Source organism: Colossoma macropomum, unplaced genomic scaffold (assembly GCF_904425465.1).
Source record: "Colossoma macropomum unplaced genomic scaffold, Colossoma_macropomum, whole genome shotgun sequence".
NCBI classification, from domain to species: domain Eukaryota; kingdom Metazoa; phylum Chordata; class Actinopteri; order Characiformes; family Serrasalmidae; genus Colossoma; species Colossoma macropomum.
The window spans coordinates 27,764,896-27,785,874 of record NW_023494794.1 but is presented as its reverse complement, the minus strand read 5'-3'; the positions used below and the strand labels follow the sequence as shown (position 1 = coordinate 27,785,874).

General features: G+C 41.6%; 1 protein-coding gene across 5 annotated transcripts in view; it reads left to right on the top strand.

Moving 5' to 3' along the window:
• The window catches only part of hook3 (hook microtubule-tethering protein 3), a 67,584-nt gene that overhangs the window by 1,365 nt on the left and 45,240 nt on the right, over positions 1–20,979 (top strand). The gene's annotated exons all lie outside the window — the stretch shown is intronic.

The window sequence follows — 20,979 nt, the reverse complement described above, 5'->3', positions numbered from 1 at the left end:
TTCAGTGGTAACTGATGAATTGATTCTCTGACACAGAGAGGAACTGAGTGGGTTGCCTAAACTGCCCCCCAGCCTGACGTGTAGGCTGCTAAAACCTAAAACCGCTCTTTAAAATAACAGTAAAAAGTGGCTATACTAAGCATTCCAGTGTGAAAGATGGCAGCGAAGCTGTCTCATACATCTGGCCAGCTGTTGCAATGGAAAACGATGAACCAGGGATGCCTGTGGCTGCTGTTCCTTTCATCTGCCTTCTGTTCTCTACTTGTTAACTCTGGGATCACACATGTCTGGCCTTAAAGAGGACTCTGATTTTGATTGTGAAACTCAGCTGATGATGAAATCTCCTCAGTGGTCTCCTCTGAAGAAATGTAAGAGGTGTAAACTGAGGGTGGTTTCTTATCTGTGATGGAGAATCTCTGATAACATTGATTGAGTGGTTTCTGGCACTGTTAAAAGACCCTTACTTTGTAAAATATAACTTACTAATACACTGATCAGGCATAACATTATGACCACCTCCTTGTGTCTACGCTCATTGTCCATTTTATCAGCTCCACTTACTATATAGGTGCATTTTGTAGTTCTACAGTTACAGACTGTAGTCCATCTGTTTCTCTGATACTTTGTTACCCTGTTCTTCAGTGGTCAGGACCCCCATGGACCCTCACAGAGCAGGTACTATTTGGGTGGTGGGTCATTCTCAGCACTGCAATAACACTGACGTGGTGGTGGTGTGTTAGTGTGTGTTGTGCTGGTACGAGTGGATCAGACACAGCAGTGCTGCTGGAGTTTTTAAACACTGTGTCCACTCACTGTCCACTCTATTAGACACTCCTACCTTGTCGGTCCACCTTGTAGATGTAAAGTCAGAGACGATAGCTCATCTGCTGCTGCACAGTTTGTGTTGGTCATCCTCTAGTCCTTCATCAGTGGTCACAGGACGCTGCCCACAGGACACTGTTGGCTGGATATTTTTGGTTGGTGGACTATTCTCAGTCCAGCAGCGACACTGAGGTGTTTAAAACTCCAGCAGCACTGCTGTGTCTGATCCACTCAGACCAGCACAACACACACTAACACACCACCACCACGTCAGTGTTACTGCAGTGCTGAGAATGACCCACCACCCAAACAGAACCTGCTCTGTGAGGGTCCATGGGGGTCCTGACCACTGAAGAACAGGGTAACAAAGTATCAGAGAAACAGATGGACTACACTCTGTAACTGTAGAACTACAAAGTGCACCTATATAGTAAGTGGAGCTGATAAAATGGAGAATGTTGTGATGTTGTTATTTTAGAAAAGCAGTACATTTTCATGCATATGTACCCATTCAGACCACAGCAGTTTAGCCCCGCCCATTCACACTGATATTATAAGCAGTGTCTCAGCACGCACTGCTTTCTAAATGAGGCACAATACAGGGCAGCCAGAGGTCGTTAACGTATTCTCGCATTTTGCGTGACGTCACACTGTGTTCTTGCCGCCGTTTTGAGGACCAAACCAGGGAGTGACTGCGCTGCACGATGTGCCGTGTGAATGATTCACCTGCAAGTCGGAAGCAGAGAATAACAAGACCTTTAATTCAGTGTTTTCACTCCAGGCTTGGAGCCCCTGCACTGTACAGTTTAGTGTTCCTCTCTGCTGTTCACACCTCGTTCAGCTCAAGAAGGGATTAATTAGCTAATAATATCAGGTATTTTAACCAGGAAACCACAGTTATGCAGTGCAGGGGTTTCAGGACTGGAGCTGAACTCTGAACTAACTGCACCAGCAAACTTACAGAATCACGTCTGTCGAAACACGACGTCGTTTTCAGACCCACGACATTCAGTCTGATATTTAACGCTTATGTTTCTCCATTCAGACGTCATTTAAATCAGAAACAGAGAGTAAAGTTATCCCGGCTGTCTGCAGCTCCGTTAGGGGGGCGACTGTTCATCTCTCGGCTGATAACATCAGCTAAAGTTATCTAAAGGCCAGCATTGATCTCATCTGTGTTAATTAGCTGATGTCGTTACCCTCCTATGATGGCAGAGTGTTTCTCCTCTATATGAACACCATGGGATCCTGTACCCACCCTGACGTGAAGAGCCGGTGGGCTTCTGTGCTTTTAAATGCTGTGAGAGACCCTCCAGAATAGGGAGAGGGGCTGAGTATGAGATCAGTATAAATGTCAGGAAAACACTAATGTGGTATCTTTCCTCCAGTTTCAGTGGAATCAGGAGTTCAGGGGAAACTGAATAAGGATCTCAGCCTATTTTATCGACTTTGTCGAGGTCATGTTTTTCCCTTTCAAAGTAAGAAGAGTCATTTTAGCCGTCTTTCACCTCTAGTTATGTTCATGAGGAGCAGTGAAGCCAGAAATTCGGTCCCAAATATGGTGACCACAAGAGAAAAATCACGGGACTGAAACCCGAGGATATATCAGTCTCAAAGGCACAGTGACAAATCAAGCCTACCACCTTCTCTCAGACACAGGAGGTGGCTCCCCTTCCCACCCCTGCATTGTCCATTTGTGATAGCCATCTCTGGGATGCCCGTTACAGTTTCACTGGTCTCCTACCATTAATACTCCTGTATAACTTGCTTTTTAACTGTATTTCTGCTCTAAGTGTCGCCCTAAAGTTCCCCTCCAGGTCATGTGGTGTGACTGTTTGTACTTGTTGCACAGAAACCTGAGTCTACCAGCTGGCAACGTGCAGTTACATCATCACAGCCAGGTTCAGTGCTGAGGGAGAGGGGGAGAGACGACGATTTGCTTACCACTCTACATGCTTGCTGAGGGCACACAGCTTAGCCAGAGGGTTGCAAAACGCTGTAGTGTTGCCAGGTGGCAAATGAACAGATCTGGAAGGCTGCAGTCCTGTTACTGCAACCGAAATCTCTCCGAAGCCTTCATGCACTCAAGTTTGTTATCTAAAAGTACACTCCCATTCATTTTCAACAGGGATTGGCAAGAAAGTGTGGAAGGCATGAGAACCTGACACGTGGTGGGGCGAGAAAACTTAAGCTTTAATTGATTTTTCCCTCAATTTTCTCCTCAGTTTAGTTGTGTCCAGCTCCAACCGCTAGTTAGGACTCCCCCAATCACACGATACCATAGATATACATACCTAGATGCCATGTTGGGTCCAGCCAGGCACGTCAACGGCGCTGCCATTTTGGGGAGGTCAACATCGCTGCTGGACTGCATTCAGTACCATTACAGAGCGGCAGGTTAAGAAAGTTACTGTCCAAAATTACACTATTTCAAGAATATTACTCTCAGAAAGTGGGATAGGATTATATAACGGAGGGAACGCAGTGATCCACACTCATGTCTGTGTGATGTGTATTGTTTGTGTGGTGTTTGTGTAGATATGGCTGTGTGGTTGGTGAGGAACAGAGAACCTGTTGATGTGATTGTTTTTCCTCTGGTTTTATATGAAGCTTATTTCATTTAATAGTCTATTCAGGGGGTCTTAACTTGATGTAGTAGTTATTTATTTACAGTGATGGTTAAAGCTTTGTAGCTCGGTAAGTTACAGCATTCCTTAATCCGTGTAGATATTCATAATAGATTAGCGTTAGCACCTTCTTACACCAAGCTGAGGTCAGATTCTTATTCGCCAGCTTCTTGTTTGAATTTTCCCGTTCCACCTTAAATGGTGCAGCTTCAGGCACCAGAAAGTGACTGCTGCACCATTTAAGGTGGAACGGGAAAACTTGAACAAGAAGCTGGCGAATAGGAAGCCGACTTCAGCTCCGTCCTTCTCACTGTGTTTTGGGGGTTTATTTTATGTTTATGTGTATTAAGATTAGAAGTGATTCCCTCAGTGATGGATCTGCTGATGTGTGTGAGTTTGTGTTTTTTACTCGCGCTAAACTCGGTTTTTAACGTCAGGTGCAGACTGAATACTTTCCTGCTGGTCCGGACGGCTAATTATCACGATCAGTTATTAAAGTCGTAAAAGCTACCGAGAGCAGATCCGTGCAGCCCAGATTAATCTGTGTCTGAGGATTATAACTAAACAGATTTGGTGAAAATCGGTTGAGTATTAAGGGAGTTGTGGCTGATTTAATCCTGAGACTCATCGTCTCTCAGTACAAGAGAATCTGTTCACAAGCGGATCTTGACCTCTCCAACATGGCGGACGGGCAGACGTATCGCCTCAGATAGAGAACAACAGACAACACGGCATCTAGGCATGTATATCTATGTACAATACCACCAGGAGGGAGAAGTCCTCCTAGTCCTGTGAAGAACCACCGCGTCTTTTCAAACTGCTGCTAACGCAAAGTCATTGGACGGCCAAACAGAGCAGAGCTGGCTAAATTAGGGTAACACAGAAATGTTGGACTGAACTCAGTCCTCTGTTTACTCCAGAGAGCGAGAGAGTGGCAGGATGAAAAACAGGTGTCCTGCACTGCCGGTACTGCAGGTAAGCAGGGCGCTGTGAGCCTGCGGAGGAATACAAGCCTGAACACATCATAGCGTCAGCAGACTGATGACACACTGCTGCTCTTGTCGTCACAGGGAGTGTCGGGGATGAGGCAGTAAGGCAGTGTTGTCGTTAAATATGCTGGTAAAAGTTGCTTTATGTTAATTAGGGCCGTCACGATTACTCAATTAAAGAAAGTATTCGTGAACGTGTTCCTTCTCCATGAATCAGCAGTGATTAGTGTGGATCTTGTATGATGGTAATGCGTACGTTTAATTCTACTAATCTCTCTTACCGTAGGAATGCAGTATGATGGTGCCCCCATTTATATCGCTGCTGTCGGAAGAAAACCTCGTATCTCCAATTTTGTCGTTTTTCAGTTTATGACATCATTTGAAGATACCTGTTGTCCTTTACGTTGTCTGTAAATTTCATGATGATTGGGCCAAAAGAAACGGCCCAAAATGACATGGGAAGACGTCTGGTTCCATTGACTTCCATTAAAAGTAAAGTATGTTTTTTCCTTCTCCTGTAAAGTTACCATTTTGGAGATGCGAGGTTTTTTCCGACAGCAGCGATATGGGTTTTACAGCACTGAAATTCAGAATGCACTCGGCCAAAACACCAAAACCCATAAATAAAAACTTACTAACATGATTACAGTAGGATACAGTTTGTGACATGAAATCAGACGTCCTCAACAACAGAAAACAGTTGGTCATCCAAGGCAGTGAGATCTACAGAGCCCCACTGGTGACATCCTGCATATATAAAAATAATGAGTGGCCTGACTTAGTGTGGGACCGAGATAATTAAGTTGTGGCCACAACTTAGTGGCCAAGAGGTCCTAATATGTGGCCACGACTTAATAATGCATGATGTCGTTCCCACGCCTTACTAAGTCGTGGCCGCACTATTTTTATTCATACAAGATCCTAATGTGTGGCCACAACTTAGTAAGGCGTGGGAATGAGATAATTAAATCGTGACCATGACTTATTAAGGTTCTTCTTGATCAGCTACACATCCTTTCAGACCCACAGCACATTTTTTTTAACTCCATTTTTGGAAAATCTTGTTTTCTTTTCACTTTTTTTATTGACTTTCTCCTTTCTTAAGCCTTGGGTTCCCTACATGACTTTTAAGTCTGAACAGATAATAAAGAACTGGGCGTCTCAGACTGTCCAGCTGGATTTTGCAGATTTATTTGGGCTGAAATATTGTGGATCCACTCTAAACGATCAGGGATCACACACTGCTCAACTTTTCAGCTGCTGCTGAACCGAACAGAACTCCCTGAACTCTCGCAAACTTGCGCAACCTGTTGCGTTCTTCCCGGTTACTAGGAGACGCAAATAAACAAACATGGAGCTGTTGCTGCTGTTTTGTCTGCCGTTTGCGCTGAGAAAGTAAAGAAGCAGCAGGTAAACATGTTTAAGTGGGTCATGGATTTAAAAATGTGATCAGTTGGTCTTTTTAGTTTTAAATGTACATAAACTCGACTGTGCCTTAAACTCAACTCATTAAAAAGCTTCACTCTAAACATGAGAGACTTTTCGCCATTTTTCTTTGTTTAGTTGCTGTATTTTCTTCATTTGCGCTCTCTGTTTTCATTGGTTGTTGCAGGAATCCGTTCAGATTGAGTCGTTGATCAGTTTACTCTAGATTACACTCAGAGTCGGGTCGAAAAAATCTGTCTGATAAACTCCGGCTGGTCTGAAACACGATCGGGAGGCCGAAACTCTGAGTCTGCGCCTCCACACATGACTCGACTCTCTCTCCCACCGTCGACTCTGACTGACCCAAAAATCTGCAGACTAGAGCCGACCAGATCAGACTGAGAATCGGGGCAAAAGTCGTGTAGCATAACCCGACTTTATGCAAGTAGATTATCTTCAATCTGATCTCGACAGAAAAATCTCCTGAAAAATAAATAACTGTAATTAATGACTGTTTTGCCTGGAAGTTAAATGAATCAAATGTGCTGTTATGATCTCGTCACAACACTAGTACTGTGTCCATATGACACAGACCTGTTTATACTGCTCGAAAGACAGGATTCTTGTTCAGGGGAAGAGTCAGTGTGAGGAAGAAAACAGAGATAAGAGGCGCTCTGCTGAAGTCATCTTTCCCTGGAAATACGGGTCAGTTTTCTTTTGTGTACAGTGAGACTCTCAAGAACGTTCAGAGAGCCTTGTGCCTCTTATGACCCTGGATTTCAGAGATTCTGAGAGTTGATAGTGAGCAGCATTGTCAGAAGAGCGGTGTAGCACGTCATGCGCTACCTCAGGCACAAGGAGGACGCTGGAGGCAGGATTCAGTGTTGCAGCAGCCACTGAGTCTTTATTTACACACCAAATAAACACAAAACAACCAAACAACCAAACAACCAAAGCCACGCTGGCCACTGTTCAGTGGCTCAAGCTGGACTTTTCAGTCCTTTTCTCCTGTGAGCTTTTCAGCTGTTCTGTCTTTCGTCACTGGTCATCCAAGGCAGTGAGATCTACGGAGCCCCACTGGTGACATCCTGTATATATAAAAATAATGAGTGGCCGTGACTTAGTGTGGGACCGAGATAATTAAGTTGTGGCCACCTCCTTGTTTCTACGCTCATTGTCCATTTTATCAGCTCCACTTACTATATAGGTGCACTTTGTAGTTCTACAGTTACAGACTGTAGTCCATCTGTTTCTCTGCATACTTTGTTACCCTGTTCTTCAGTGGTCAGGACCCCCATGGACCCCCACAGAGCAGGTACTATTTGGGTGGTGGGTCATTCTCAGCACTGCAGTAACACTGACGTGGTGGTGGTGTGTTAGTGTGTGTTGCACTGGTCTGAGTGGATCAGACACAGCAGTGCTGCTGGAGTTTTTAAACACCTCAGTGTCGCTGCTGGACTGAGAATAGTCCACCAACCAAAAATATCCAGCCAACGGCGTCCTGTGGGCAGCGTCCTGTGACCACTGATGAAGGACTAGAGGATGACCAACACAAACTGTGCAGCAGCAGATGAGCTGTCGTCTCTGACTTTACATCTACAAGGTGGACTGACAAGGTAGGAGTGTCTAATAGAGTGGACAGTGAGTGGACACAGTGTTTAAAAACTCCAGCAGCACTGCTGTGTCTGATCCACTCAGACCAGCACAACACACACTAACACACCACCACCACGTCAGTGTTACTGCAGTGCTGAGAATGACCCACCACCCAAATAGTACCTGCTCTGTGGGGGTCCATGGGGGTCCTGACCACTGAAGAACAGGGTAACAAAGTATGCAGAGAAACAGATGGACTACAGTCTGTAACTGTAGAACTACAAAGTGCACCTATATAGTAAGTGGAGCTGATAAAATGGACAATGAGCGTAGAAACAAGGAGGTGGTCATAATGTTATGCCTGATCAGTGTAGATGAATATTATCAGCCAAGCAAATCAGTTGTGTAATTTTAACAGCTGTTTAGTAGAAACTCCACTTACTTTCGTGTTATAATACTCAGTAAAGTGTTGCCTCTTTAACTTGCACCATAATCACTCTCTCTTCCTCTTCTGACAGCACTGAGAAATATAGCTTTCCCTTTTGTATTACACTTTTGTTCCAAGGCTGAAATGTGTCTGAATATGTGTCTTTATGCGCTGTATAAGTGGCAGACCGACGCTTCAGGGCGTCTGAGACCTCTCCTCTGACCCTCGGCCGGGTTGTGGGTGTCGCTGACACTGAGGGCCTTGTTCTGAGAGGAGAGGAAAAAGAGGAAGCTCTGCCGTGATTGAGTCCTGCGGGCTACTGTTGGTTAAGGCGGAAAACTTGTAGAGAGGAGAATTTATGTCTTCCGGGTTTCGCAAACGCTAGGGGGCGCTCCTGAGCGAGTCTGAAGTGAAGGGGTTAATATAGAGCATTTGAGCAAAATCATAGTTCATGATCATAAAAGAATACATTCATTTCCTGAACACAGAACAGCACAAAACATTTTAACACTGCTGTTATAATTTTAAGAGCTTTTAAACTTGAGTTATAGGAGGTTAAAACGGCGCCTCATGTACATTCATGACGTCTGTGAGCGCGAACAGCCAATGAGCTGCTCCGTTCGCCAACCAATCAGCTCTCAGTAGCAGAGATGTTAGCGTCCTGCTGCTCAAAACCCGTTTGCTGTAGAAAAAAGGAAACATACAGGTGAGATTTCCATCCTTCTACTGTCTAAAATTAAAGGAAAGTTCTGGTTCAGTGATTAGAAGCTATTTTAAATCTCTATTTTTAGCCGTTGAGCTCCATTCACTCCCATTCATTTAGGACTCGCTCGCGGGCGCCCTCTGCTGTTTTTCAGTCCTGTTTCTGACATAAGCTGCCTCCGAGGGCGGAGTGTAGGAATGAAGGCATACTCAGCGCAACCTCTGCTTAGCATTAGCCTCGCATGAATCTGGCGTAGACTTTTTCTGAGGACCTTTCTTAGGAATGAATTTGAGAAAAACCGTAGGAAGATATTGGTGAATAAGCCTCACTAGTATTGATACAAAAGATGTGCTTTAGCTAATACTGTAGTCTTAAGCTAATATGTTAGCCACAGGTTAACTCTGCAAGACCACAACGCAATAATGTAATTTGTAATTCTTGCAAAAATCAACAAAACTGTATGTAGAGTGTAAAATTTGAAAAGCAGTTGTTTAACAACTGTTGTTAAGAGAAAACCTCATATCTCCAAAATGGTAACTTTACAGGAGAAGGAAAAAACCTAGTTTACTTTGAATGTAAGTCAGTGGAACCAGACGTTTTCCCAAGTCATTTTGGGTCGTTTCTTTTGGTCCATTCATCATGAAATTTACACACAATGTAAAGGGCAACAGACATTTTCAAATTATATCAAAACTGAAAAACGACATGAAAAAGTGAGTGTGTATATGTGTGTGTGTGTGTATATATATATATGTATATATATGTATATATATATGTATATATATATATAGTATTGTTAAACATATATACACACTTATGTCGCTCTCCTAATGCTCACCTGTAATTCTCCAGAGACGGCTGTTGCTACCATGCCAGGTTTACTGACTGTACCACTCACTCCAGGGAACCCCAGCGTTACTCCTCCCTCAGTAACGCGATTTATGCCGCACGTGAGCCTCTGTGACCCATGAAGACACCATGGCTCCTCTTCTCTCTCTGGAAATAATGTAGTCAGCTCACATTTCTCGCATAGCTGTTAGCAGATCTGCTAAAAATGGCCAAGCGACCTGGACTGCTAGCACACCTGCTGCAGCCACAGAGCCATTGCGCTTTAGCGTTCCTATTCACTGTTAGCAGGCGCATCATGGCTAGAGCGTCAGGGGCAGTTAGCAAATCCAAGACTGGCACGACAGAAAACTATTGCCAAATTACTTTTTTGTTGAGGCTTTTTTGGCGTTTCTAACTTTAAACTGAATCCAGAATTGAAACTGTCAGTTGAAAAAATGTGTGATGACATCTATTAGTGCATGTTTTCATGCAGATAAAATCTACATGTGCCTGCAAAACATCCTGTGGGTGACGTCGGCTAAAACCAGGGATATTTATTGTGCTTAGCATTAGCATAACGGAAACATTGTGTAGATGCGCACTACATTCTGCATAATAATACATACTACATTGCTGCACATGCCTGCGTACTCAATACCTTATAATCAGTGGTGGACAGTAACAAAGTAAATGTAATTCGTTTCTGTACTTCGTTTTTTGTGTATCTGTACTGAAGTCTTTCCATTTTGGGCCACTTTTTACTTTCACTCCACTACATTTCAAAGTCAAATATCTCACTTTTCACTCCACATTATGAGAAATCTGTCGTTCCTTTTGGTTTATGTGTGCATAAAAACGTAACGTCAAAACGAAAGAAGCGCAAAGTAAGAACACCAATCAGGGCACAGGGGTCACTTTGTTTTGAGCTTGTTTTGACCTGTTGGTCATACCGACCCAGTGCAGCACACGGTTCAACATCAGTGCAGCAGCGTAAAATTTTGGGAGAGTCTATTCAACATAAATGATGAACTAACCTAACTTTGTGTAAACAGACCTCAATATAGAAATATGTACTCATATGCAGTTGTGACTGACGTGTCTTTATTCTGAATTTGTACAAACACATTTCATTTTATAGTAAATCTGTTTCGGCTAGTTTATGTTTATGAACAGAGACCTACAGATGCAGTTTAGTAAAGGAAACTCATTTGTGAATCTGAGTTTAAAGTTTTTATTAAACTTAATCTTGTAACTAAGTTTCAAATAAACCTTAAACTGAAACTTTGCTTGTTTGTAAAAAGTGATTTCAGAGCCACTCAGTTCTACCTGATGGAAACTGTTTGCCTTCAGTGTTTTGTGCTTATGATAATTTTAATAGACATCAGCGTCACTAATTAATGACATTCTATTAAAAGACTGGTTTACCAAGAGAGACTCTGGAGTATTTTCACCTAAAATGAGTTAATGAAGCGAGTCTTGTTATAAAAATGATAACAGGACATTAAAGCCATAATTAATCTTTTAGTACTTTCACTTTTGATACTTAAGTACATTTGAAGGCAAATACTTTTGTACTTTTACTCAAGTGGAGGTCTAAAGGGAGGAACTTCTACTTTTACTGGAGTAATATTTTACCCTGGGTGTCTCTACTTTAACTCAGGTACATGGTTTGTGTACTTCGCCCACCACTGATTATAATAAGGTAATAAGGCGTGATACATTATGTCACAATATGCCTTTCTGAGCATATAGTGGATACAGTCAGTATCTTAAGAACACTAACAAACTGCATGTTTAATGTAAAAAGCAGCAAAATAATTCAGAGTTAAATCCTTTTTTTAAAAATGTGATAAACTATGAGTACAGATAATTGAATATCTGGGCAATTAATCGAAAAGTAATCGAAACAAACATTCAGATCCTCTAACTGACGTAATCTTGCTCATGTTGGTTATTTCATTTTTTTTTTTTTATTCTGTTAATCCCACCCCCCCCGTGTGTTCATGTACTGTCCCCTTAAAAGCTTACTACCGCGTGTGTGGTCACGTGACTCCGCCACATCCACTCTGCAACATGGAAGCTAAGACTGTGTTCACACAGCAGATAAAAGTGGCCCAAATCTGATTTTCTCACCAAATCTGATTTCTTTGTTTGGCTGTTCACATTATCTTTTAAATGTGATCTGTATGTGACACTCTGAACAGATCAGCTCCGAAACTGACCCACATGCGCAAAAGAACAGAGCTTCACTCTGCTTCACGCGGCTCATCCAGAGGTTAACAATCATGGCTATAAACGAGCGCCAGTCGCTCCCGGAGGATCAGCTTCATCTTCGCCAGCATCACAGGAGACATCATGAAGCTTCACTGACTGACAGCTGGGCTCATCACCCAGAATGTGTTCGAGCTCACTGTAAAAAGGGCGCGGTCACTTCTTTGGTTTGTGTCCTCGGATTCTTTAAACTTCGCTATTAGACTTTTAACTGTTCTTTGACGCTGCAGCCTCGTTCTCCTACGGCCGCGTTCGGTCATTTCTTTCTAAATCTCTTCAAACACGGAGGTGTTTTGGATCAGTCTCTTCTAATTTTTGTACAGAAATATCACCCCAAATGTTTGAGTCTCAGCAGCGCGAAATTATGACGAATGTCGAGTTGGATTGACGTAAAAGTCGTGTGAATTCCGATCTGGCTGTTGAGACGATTTACATTAAGATATACAGAGCATATTTACAGTACAAACCTTGTTGGTGAACTATGACAGCAAAAAAACAAACAAAAACAAATAATCGTTCATTAATCGTAATCGAGGTAAAACATTCAATTAATCGTGATGTTGATTTGAGGTCGTATCGCCCGGCACTAAATGTGGCACTTAATTTTTTTGTTGTATTTTTATTTTAATCAACTTATTGAGCACCAACAACACAAAATCCTGTGAGATGTATCGTGAAAACGTTCCTGAAGTATCGTGATACTTTAATCGTATCGCCAACCTCTAACATTAAAGCACTCCACACTGTTTTGATGCGTATTACAAACTTCATAAGGCTCACTTCACTGTAAAGATGCATATTTCATTGTGTATAATGATGAATACTGCATTGTATTGATACGTAATTAATGAATATAAATGCACACTGTATACTGCGTATTATAGTCTACATAACACAGATATACACAACATTGTAAAGGTGAATGCGAGGGGGGCTTGATTAGGGGAGTTAGTTTCAACCTTTTTAATCTTAAGAATCTGTAGCTTAAAAGAGTTGAACTAGAGAAGTTTCAAGTTTAAATTGGATTTAATGTAAAAGGATGGTGTTGTAAATAGACCAATAATGTGTAATATGTGTATCATATCATATATAAGAACATTATAGAGCACTTTTGTTGTTAAATGAATGACTTTCTCAGTAATCAGTCATGTGTTGACCAGCCAGCTCAACTCTTATTATAACTCTAGCAGTACTTTTATGGTACGTTTAGGTTATGGTAGAATACAGACCCCTAGGCCTAAGCTTTCTGTTTAGGCTGGGAGTTTATGGGAATCGCTGGCCCCCCCTTTAGTCTCCGGCTCCTCTGTTTCCTCATATTGAGTGAAGCCTGTGGGTGTGGATTTCCTCTTGGAGGTCACTGTAATGTTGTTCAGCGTGTCCCAATTCAGGGTCTGGATCCTTCGAAGGACGCGGTCTGTGAAGGCGTGTCCTTCGAAGGCTGCTTAGACTCGTGAAGGCTGAACCGAAATGAGACGATCTGCTCTACGGCTGATCTCCTGTTAGTGTCGCAACACCGCTGCGCCCACCCTCACCGCTGCGCCCGCCCTCACCGCTGCGCCACGAAACGCCGCTCTTGTCAAGTTATTTTAAAGCCAGAAACTTGGATTTTAGTTTTGTTTTTTTCATTTATTAGAGCTAGAGGTGCTTCCCAGCCAGGTACTGATGAGATTGTTTTGGTTTTTCTTTTTATTTTTTTTTATTTTTTTTTTTTTACATTTGTATTGTTAGCCATTCGCCTCAATACTTATATTTAAAAGTGTACTTTTCAACTCTTCAACCGCCGTTCGCTTCTCTGTTGATGCCGCCATGTTGATGAATCCTTGCCGGCACGCAATGAACCTTGGGATATGTTGGCTGGCGAAGGATCCACCTGTTGGATCCTTCATTGCCATGGAAAAGAAGGACACATTTCTCGGCCGCCTATGAAGGAGCCTTCGAAATGGGCCAGTCTAGTCACATCGCTGTGACGCAGTCGGCCTTCAGATGCAGCTTCTGAAGGATGCAGTCTCTGAAATGGGACACACTGGTGGTCTTTATTTTAAAATATTAAATGTGATTTAATGAATTTCAATATCAGTGTGAACAGAATCCATTTAGAATCAACGTTTTCACCAGAATTTCTCATTTTCAGTGAGCTACGATGGAGAAACTGACCTATAATGATGGTCAGTAATAAAACAAGAGTGAAACACAAATTCAGGGATGTGGAGTAATTTCATATATAAAACCCCGTTTCCAAAAAAGTTGGGATGCCGTTGGAAAACGTAAATATAAACAAAATGCAATGATGAGCAAATCATTTAAACCCTATATTTGTTTGGAAATAGTACAAAGGTAACATATCAGTTGTTCAAACTCAGAAATTTTATTGTTTTTTGAAAAATATTTTGCCCATTTCCAAAAAAAGTTGGGACAGGGGCAACAAAAGGCTGGTAAAGTTGTGTAATGCTAAAAGAAGCACTTGGTGGTTAATTGGCAACAGGTCAGTAACATGATTGGGTATAAAGAGCATCTCAGAGAGTCTTTCAGAAGTAAAGATGAGGAGGGGTTCACCACTCTGTGAAAGACTGCTTGACCAAATAGTGCAACAATTCAAGAATAACGTTTCTCAACATAACTGAATCTGGAGAAATCTCTGTATGTAAGGGACAAGGCCAAAAACCAGTATTTGCTGGCCGTGATCTTTGGGCCCTCAGACAGCACTGCATTAAAAACAAACATGATTCTGTAGTGGAAATCACTGCATGGGCTCAGAAACACTTCTGAAAACCACTGTCTGTGAAAACAGTTCATCACTGCATCCACAAATACTGATTAAAACTCTAAAACACAAAGAATAAACTATATATAAACAGGATCCACAAATGCTGCCACCTTCTCTGGGCCCGAGCTCATTTAAAATGGATGGTGAAGTGGAAAAGTGTCCTGTAGTCTGACGAATCAACATTTGAAATTCTTTTTAGAAATCATGGTCACTGTGTCCTCCGGGCTAAAGACCACTCAGCTTGTTATCAGTGCACAGTTCAAAAGCCAGTATTCATGATGGTCTAGGGGGGCATTAGTGCACATGGCATGGGTGACGTGCACGTCTGTGAAGGCACCATTAATGATGGACGAGATATACATGTTTTGGCAACATATGCTGCCGTCCAGACGACGTCTTTTTCAGGGAAGGCCTTGATTATTTCAGCAAGACGATGTCAAACCACATTCTGCATGTATTACAACAGCATTGCTCCGTATTAAAAGAGTCCTGGTGCTAAACTGACCTGCCTGCAGTCCAGACCTGTCACCACTGAGAACAATTGGCGCATTATGAAATTAAAAATACAACAAATAAGCCCCAAAATTGTTGAGCAGCTGAAAGCCTGTATCAAACAAGAGCAGGAAAACATTTCACTTTCAGAACTACAGCAGTGTCTCCTCAGTTCCCAAACACTTACAGAGTGTTGTTAAAGAAGAGGTGATGAATCACAGTGGTAAACAGGCCCCCGTCCCAACTTTTTTGGAACGTGTTGTTGGCATCAAATTCAAAATGGGCACATAAAAGCTAACATTTCTCAGTTTCAACATTTGATATGTTGTCTTTATAGTATTTTTCCTTTAAAAATATGGTTTACATGATTTGCATATCATTGCATCCAATTTTTATTTGCATTCTGCACAGCGTCCCAACTTTTTATGGAAATGGGATTGTACTTTAATGCGTCAATATTAAAAAAAAAAAAAAACAAATAAAACAGACCTATATCTTTGCCTTAGGCTGACTTCTGTTAGCTTACTGCGCTCTGTATCTTTGAATTTAAAATACCAACCACAAAAAAATTATAAAAAGTTTATATCTCAGGCTGATGAGACTAGTCTTAGTTTGTGATCTTGTGGTTTCAGAGTCAAATACTACAGCGCTGAATCTCCACATTGCGTTTGTGAAGCCAGACCCAGGCCTGCAGAGTGTTCACAGGTGCCAGCGGCCGTTTAGCACAGTCCCAGGTCACTGGGTTTAGTAATAAATCCTTCATTAATTCTGGGTGATCGCCTCGCAGTGTGGATAAAGAGTGAATTACCCTTCAGAATCCACAGTGCAGGACTGTGGCTGAGTGTGTCGTGGTTGAGGCTGATGTACAGAGTGGAAGAAATCAGCTATTCGGCAGCTTCTTGTTAGAATTGTCCTGTTCCGCCTTAAATGGAGCAGCAGTTAGTATTCCATTCTGGCGCTTCAGGTGTCAGAACTGCTGGACTATTTAAGGTGGAATGGGAAAGTTAGCTAGCTATCTACCGAGACGTCAGCATACTATTAGAAATTGTTTTATGCTTGTTATGAAGAAAACGACCATAATACTTTGAAATGACATTAAACGAAGATAATATAATGGTTATCGGAATTTTTTAACGGAGAAAATTCTCACATTTGTGGGTTTCTTTGGTCGCTCGCGCAGCCATCTTGCCGGTTTTTCTTTTTTTTCCTTATAACTCTCTGTTTGGAGTCTCTGAAAAACCTCCGTTTGGAGGGCCATGTAGCCCCAACACTTCACCCTACCCCTCTATCTCAACAAATTCGGGACACCGCACCCCTCGGCGTGAACGTGCAAATCGAAGGGCTAGGGGCTAAGTGGTAGGGGCGAGGGGTGAAATGGGATTGGGCCTTGTTCTCGGTGGGCATTTTGTGTCTGCGCTCGCTCAGGGATGGATTTCTTAACCAGCATGTGAGGCTAAAATTAACGTCTGACCGGCACTCACTGTGTTTACACTGTCGAAATAGATAGGCGCTATGGGATCCCTTGGGGGCGTGTTTTTAAGTGGACTGCGGGGACAAACAGGTCCCATCCTAATGATGAGGTCAGCTAGGAATTCAGCTACAGAACATTCTGACCATGGATCAGTTCTTAAGTGCTCAAGCCAGTGAGAAGTGCAGCCCAACTCCTGGAGATCTACCCTCCTCTGGGTTTACCTTCAAACACCTCCTTCAGCTAATGAAGGACTTCTGAAGGCAGTGATTAGATGGTTCAGGTGGGGTTGATGAGAGCTGGAGCTGAATTCTGCAGGAAGGTAGATCTCCAGGAGCAGAGTTGGCGACTTAGGCCCAGTCCCATTTCTTATGTTTAACCCTACCCCTTGTTCTTGAGTGTGACCTTGCCCCTTGGAACTGAGTTACAGGGTAGTGGTTGAAATCTTCCCTCTGAAATGGGACCCTCAAATAAAAACAGCATCTCTTCATTAACAGCTACTAGCGCTGCTCTGTAGGTGACCCTGCCAGTCTGCAGTGACAGCAGAGGAGGGTAAAGTTCAGCTCCTCACTGCTGGGCTTTAGTTACATTTAGGGCATCATATGCCTTCAAAGAGGGGGGCAATTATTTATTATCACCCGCCACTAAGTCTTCACTGATACGAAGCTGAAGTCAGATATTCACCAGCTTCTTGTTGGAATTTTCCCGTTCCACCTTAAATGGTGCAGCAGTTACATTCTGGTGCTTCAGGCATCAGAACTGCTGGACTATTTAAGGTGGAACGGGAAAGTTAGCTAGCTAGCTACCGTGACATTAGCACACTATTAGCGATTTTTTTTTATGCTTGTTATGAAGAAAACGACCATAATACACTGAACGACATTAAACTAAGATCAAACAGTGGTTACAGTAATTTTTAACGCAGAAAATACTTAAATTTGTGGGTTTCTTTGATCTCCTGTTCAGCCATCTTAACGGTTTTCCTTTTTTCCCCAACATTCTGTCTGGATTGTCTCGGAAAATCTCTGTTTGGAGGGCTGTGTAGCCCTAACACTCAAAAATTGGGACACCCTACCCCCCTAAACACGAACGCGTAAAACAGAGGGTAAGAGCTAAGTGGTAGGAGCGAGGGGTGAAATGGAATTGGGCCTTAGATCTTCAGGCTGAATGAGCTGAATTCTTAGAGGTCTGGAGTTGTTATTGTTGTATTGCAGTAATAGGTTTGTGTTGTAATTACATACTTACTAAGTTACTTAATAAAATACTTTTACACTTTGTACCGTCAGGTTTGGGTTTGCTAGCCTAGTCACTTTTCATCTCTTCTCGCTGAAAAGCAACAAATTTGTGCATTTAATTATCTGATACTAAATACAGTAAAATTCATTGAGTTGATGTTGAAAGTCCTGTTCTTTAGCTTGAGCTTGGTTATCAGTGCTTCTCTGTGACTTCCTATGTGGTAGAGCTGCACTTTGTACTGACAGCTTCCTCACGTGGTGCTTCTCGTCCGGTGTGCGGTAGCGTTCAGCGCTACCCAAGAGTGTGACCTTTCACACACATACTAAATAACTCTCATTTGAAATAAACAAGGCTGGATTTACACTGTGAAACTTACATGCAACTTTAGTTGCTTGAAACTTGATGAAACTAGGTTTCACTTCAGTTGCACAATGTAAAGCCTCTCTAAACTCAGCTGCAAGTTCACTGAAGTTTTATGAAACAGCTTCATAGTTTAATAACAGTTATAGTAATGATGATGATAATAATAATAATAATAATAATAATAATAATAGTTCAGTAGTTCATTAGTTTTAATTTCTTACCCATTGATCCAGTGAAATAAATGGTGAGATCAATATTATGTCATTCAACGTGATCACGTGATGTCACTGGCATTTTGATTTCATGAAACTTGTTCCATGAAGTTGCTTGCAACTGTTGTTAAGTTTCAACTGAGTCACAGGATGTTTTACATTTACATTTTGCAAGTCCACTGCAATTTATTTTCATGTAGATTTCAAGCAACTGAAGCTGCACGGGAGTTGCATGGAGCCAGCTGATTTAAACCAATTAAAACCTTAACTATGTAGTACAGAAACATAACTAGATGTAGAAAAATCAAACAAAATGAGCTGCTAAGTCGTTAACTAGTTGAGTAACAATGTATTGCATGCAACTTCGATTGTGAACTGCTTCATGTAACTGGCAGGTTGCACCGAAGTTGCATGCAACTGGAAGGTTGCACCTAGTTGCATGAAAGTTTTGCTGTGTAAAGGACCCTAATGCACTGTAAATTTGTGTATTATTGTAAGTTACTGTCACAGTGTGTGACAATGCCTTAATAGGTTGGACAGAATCCTGCAACTTCTGTGAATAACTGACTTCATGAGCGGCTATGCAGGCGGGTCATGCAGGGTTCAGTGCTGCAACTGAAGGAGTTATGGAGGAAACACTGACTCAGCACACAGTAACTCTCACAGCCACAACAGATGGAGCAGAGAGCCGGTTCACAATGACCTGAAAAACAGGTGACATGAGCTAATTGGTTATGTCAGATCTCTTTAAGGCTCCATCAATGGTTTGCTTGTGAGGGGTTTTAGCGTATTATGTGTGCAGCTCTTGCCTTGCTGTGTATAATCCTTGTGTAGACTGTGGATTATTGTGGTGTTGTGGGGAAGGTTCAGGTGTTTGCTAACTAAACAGTAGAGGCCGCTCCTCCTCGGGCGCTACACAGTCACAGGTATACAGGCACTCAAATTGGGAACACTGTCAGATTTGAGTGACGACTGTAAAACAGTCATTACTTTTCGCTGCTGTCAGAAAAAAACTGTTTTTCAGTTTTTGACTTAATTTGAAAATGCCTGTTGTTCTTTACATCGTGTGTTGATTTCATGATGAATGGACTGAAAGAAACGGCTCAAAATGACTTGGAAAGACGTCTGGTTCCATTGACTTACATTAAAAGTGAAGTATGTTTTTTCCTTCTCCTGTAAAGTTACCATTTTGGAGATACATTTTGGGTCATTTCTTTTGGTCCATTCATCATGAAATCTACACACAGTGTAAAGAACAACAGGCAAAAAACTGTCAAAAACTGAAAAACGACAAAAATGGAGATACGAGGTTTTTTCCAACAGCAGCGATATGTTCTGGTCTTCTTGGACAACAAACAGGCCTGCAAATTAATTTATAGAGAATTATTTTCTATGCATTTAATCGCAGTATTGGTCAGAAAAATCACAATTTCTTGTCCATTTTCCTGCATTTGTAACCCTCCACAAATAAATGTTATATTTCGCTGCTGTGGAAAACCTCGTATCTCCATTTTTGTCATTTTTCAGTTTTTGACATAATTTGAAAATGCCTGTTTTCCTTTACATTGTGAGTAAATTTCATAATGAATGGACCAAAAGAAACGACCCAAAATGACCTGGAAAAAAGTCTGGTTCCATTGACTTACATTAAAAGTACAGTAGGTTTTTTCCTTTTTCTGTAAAGTTGTCATTTCGGAGATGCAAAGTTTTCTTCTGACAGCAGTGATATTGTTTTTCTCACATGAAGTTCGAACATTGAGTGCATCAGACCGGTTGTGATGTCACATATACAGAACACGAGTTTTTTGCTGCTTCTGATTGGTGAACTCATCCACAGGACGTTCACATGCTTTTTTCTTCTCCTATAAAGTTGTGATTTTGGAGATACGAAGTTTTCTTCCAACAACAGCGATTTATTTTGCTGTTGTGTTCAAATTAGAGCTAAAATATGAATCATTTTTATATTGAAATTGCAATTTGAAAGAGCACAATTTTTAAATAGCAAGAGCTGCAATTTTATTACAGAACAAATCATCAATTTTTGTTTTCTTGACAAATTTTAAATGAGCAGATTTAGCCTAAAAGCCCAGAGCATGTGAACGTCCCGTGGATGAGTTCTCCAATAAGAAGCAGTAAAACACTCGTGTTCTGTATATGTGACATCACAACCGGTCTGATGCACTCAGTGTTCGAACTTCATGTGAGAAAAAGAATATCACTGCTGTCAGAAGAAAACCTTGCATCTCCGAAATGACAACTTTACAGAAAAAGGAAAAAACCTACTGTACTTTTAATGTAAGTCAATGGAACCAGACTTTTTTCAAAGTCATTTTGTGCCGTTTCTTTTGGTCCATTCATCATGAAATTTACGCACAATGTAAAGGAAAACATGCATTTTGAAATGATGACAAAAAACTGAAAAACAAGGTTTTCTTCCGACAGCAGTGTTTTATTTTGCTATTGTGTTCAAATTAAGATTAATCATTTTTTATATTGAAATTGCAATTTAAAAGTGTGCAATTTTCAAATAGCAAGAGATGCAAATTTTATTAAAGAACATACCGTGAACAATTTTTGTTGTCTTAACAGATTTTAGGTTGAGCAGATTTAGCCTAAAAGCCCAGAGCATGTGGACGAATTTGATAATGCCTGTTGTTTTTTACATTGTGTGTAAATTTCATGATGAATGGACCAAAAAAAACGTCCCAAAATAACTTGGAAAACGTCAGGTTCATGTTTTGGCGTCGGCTGGTGTG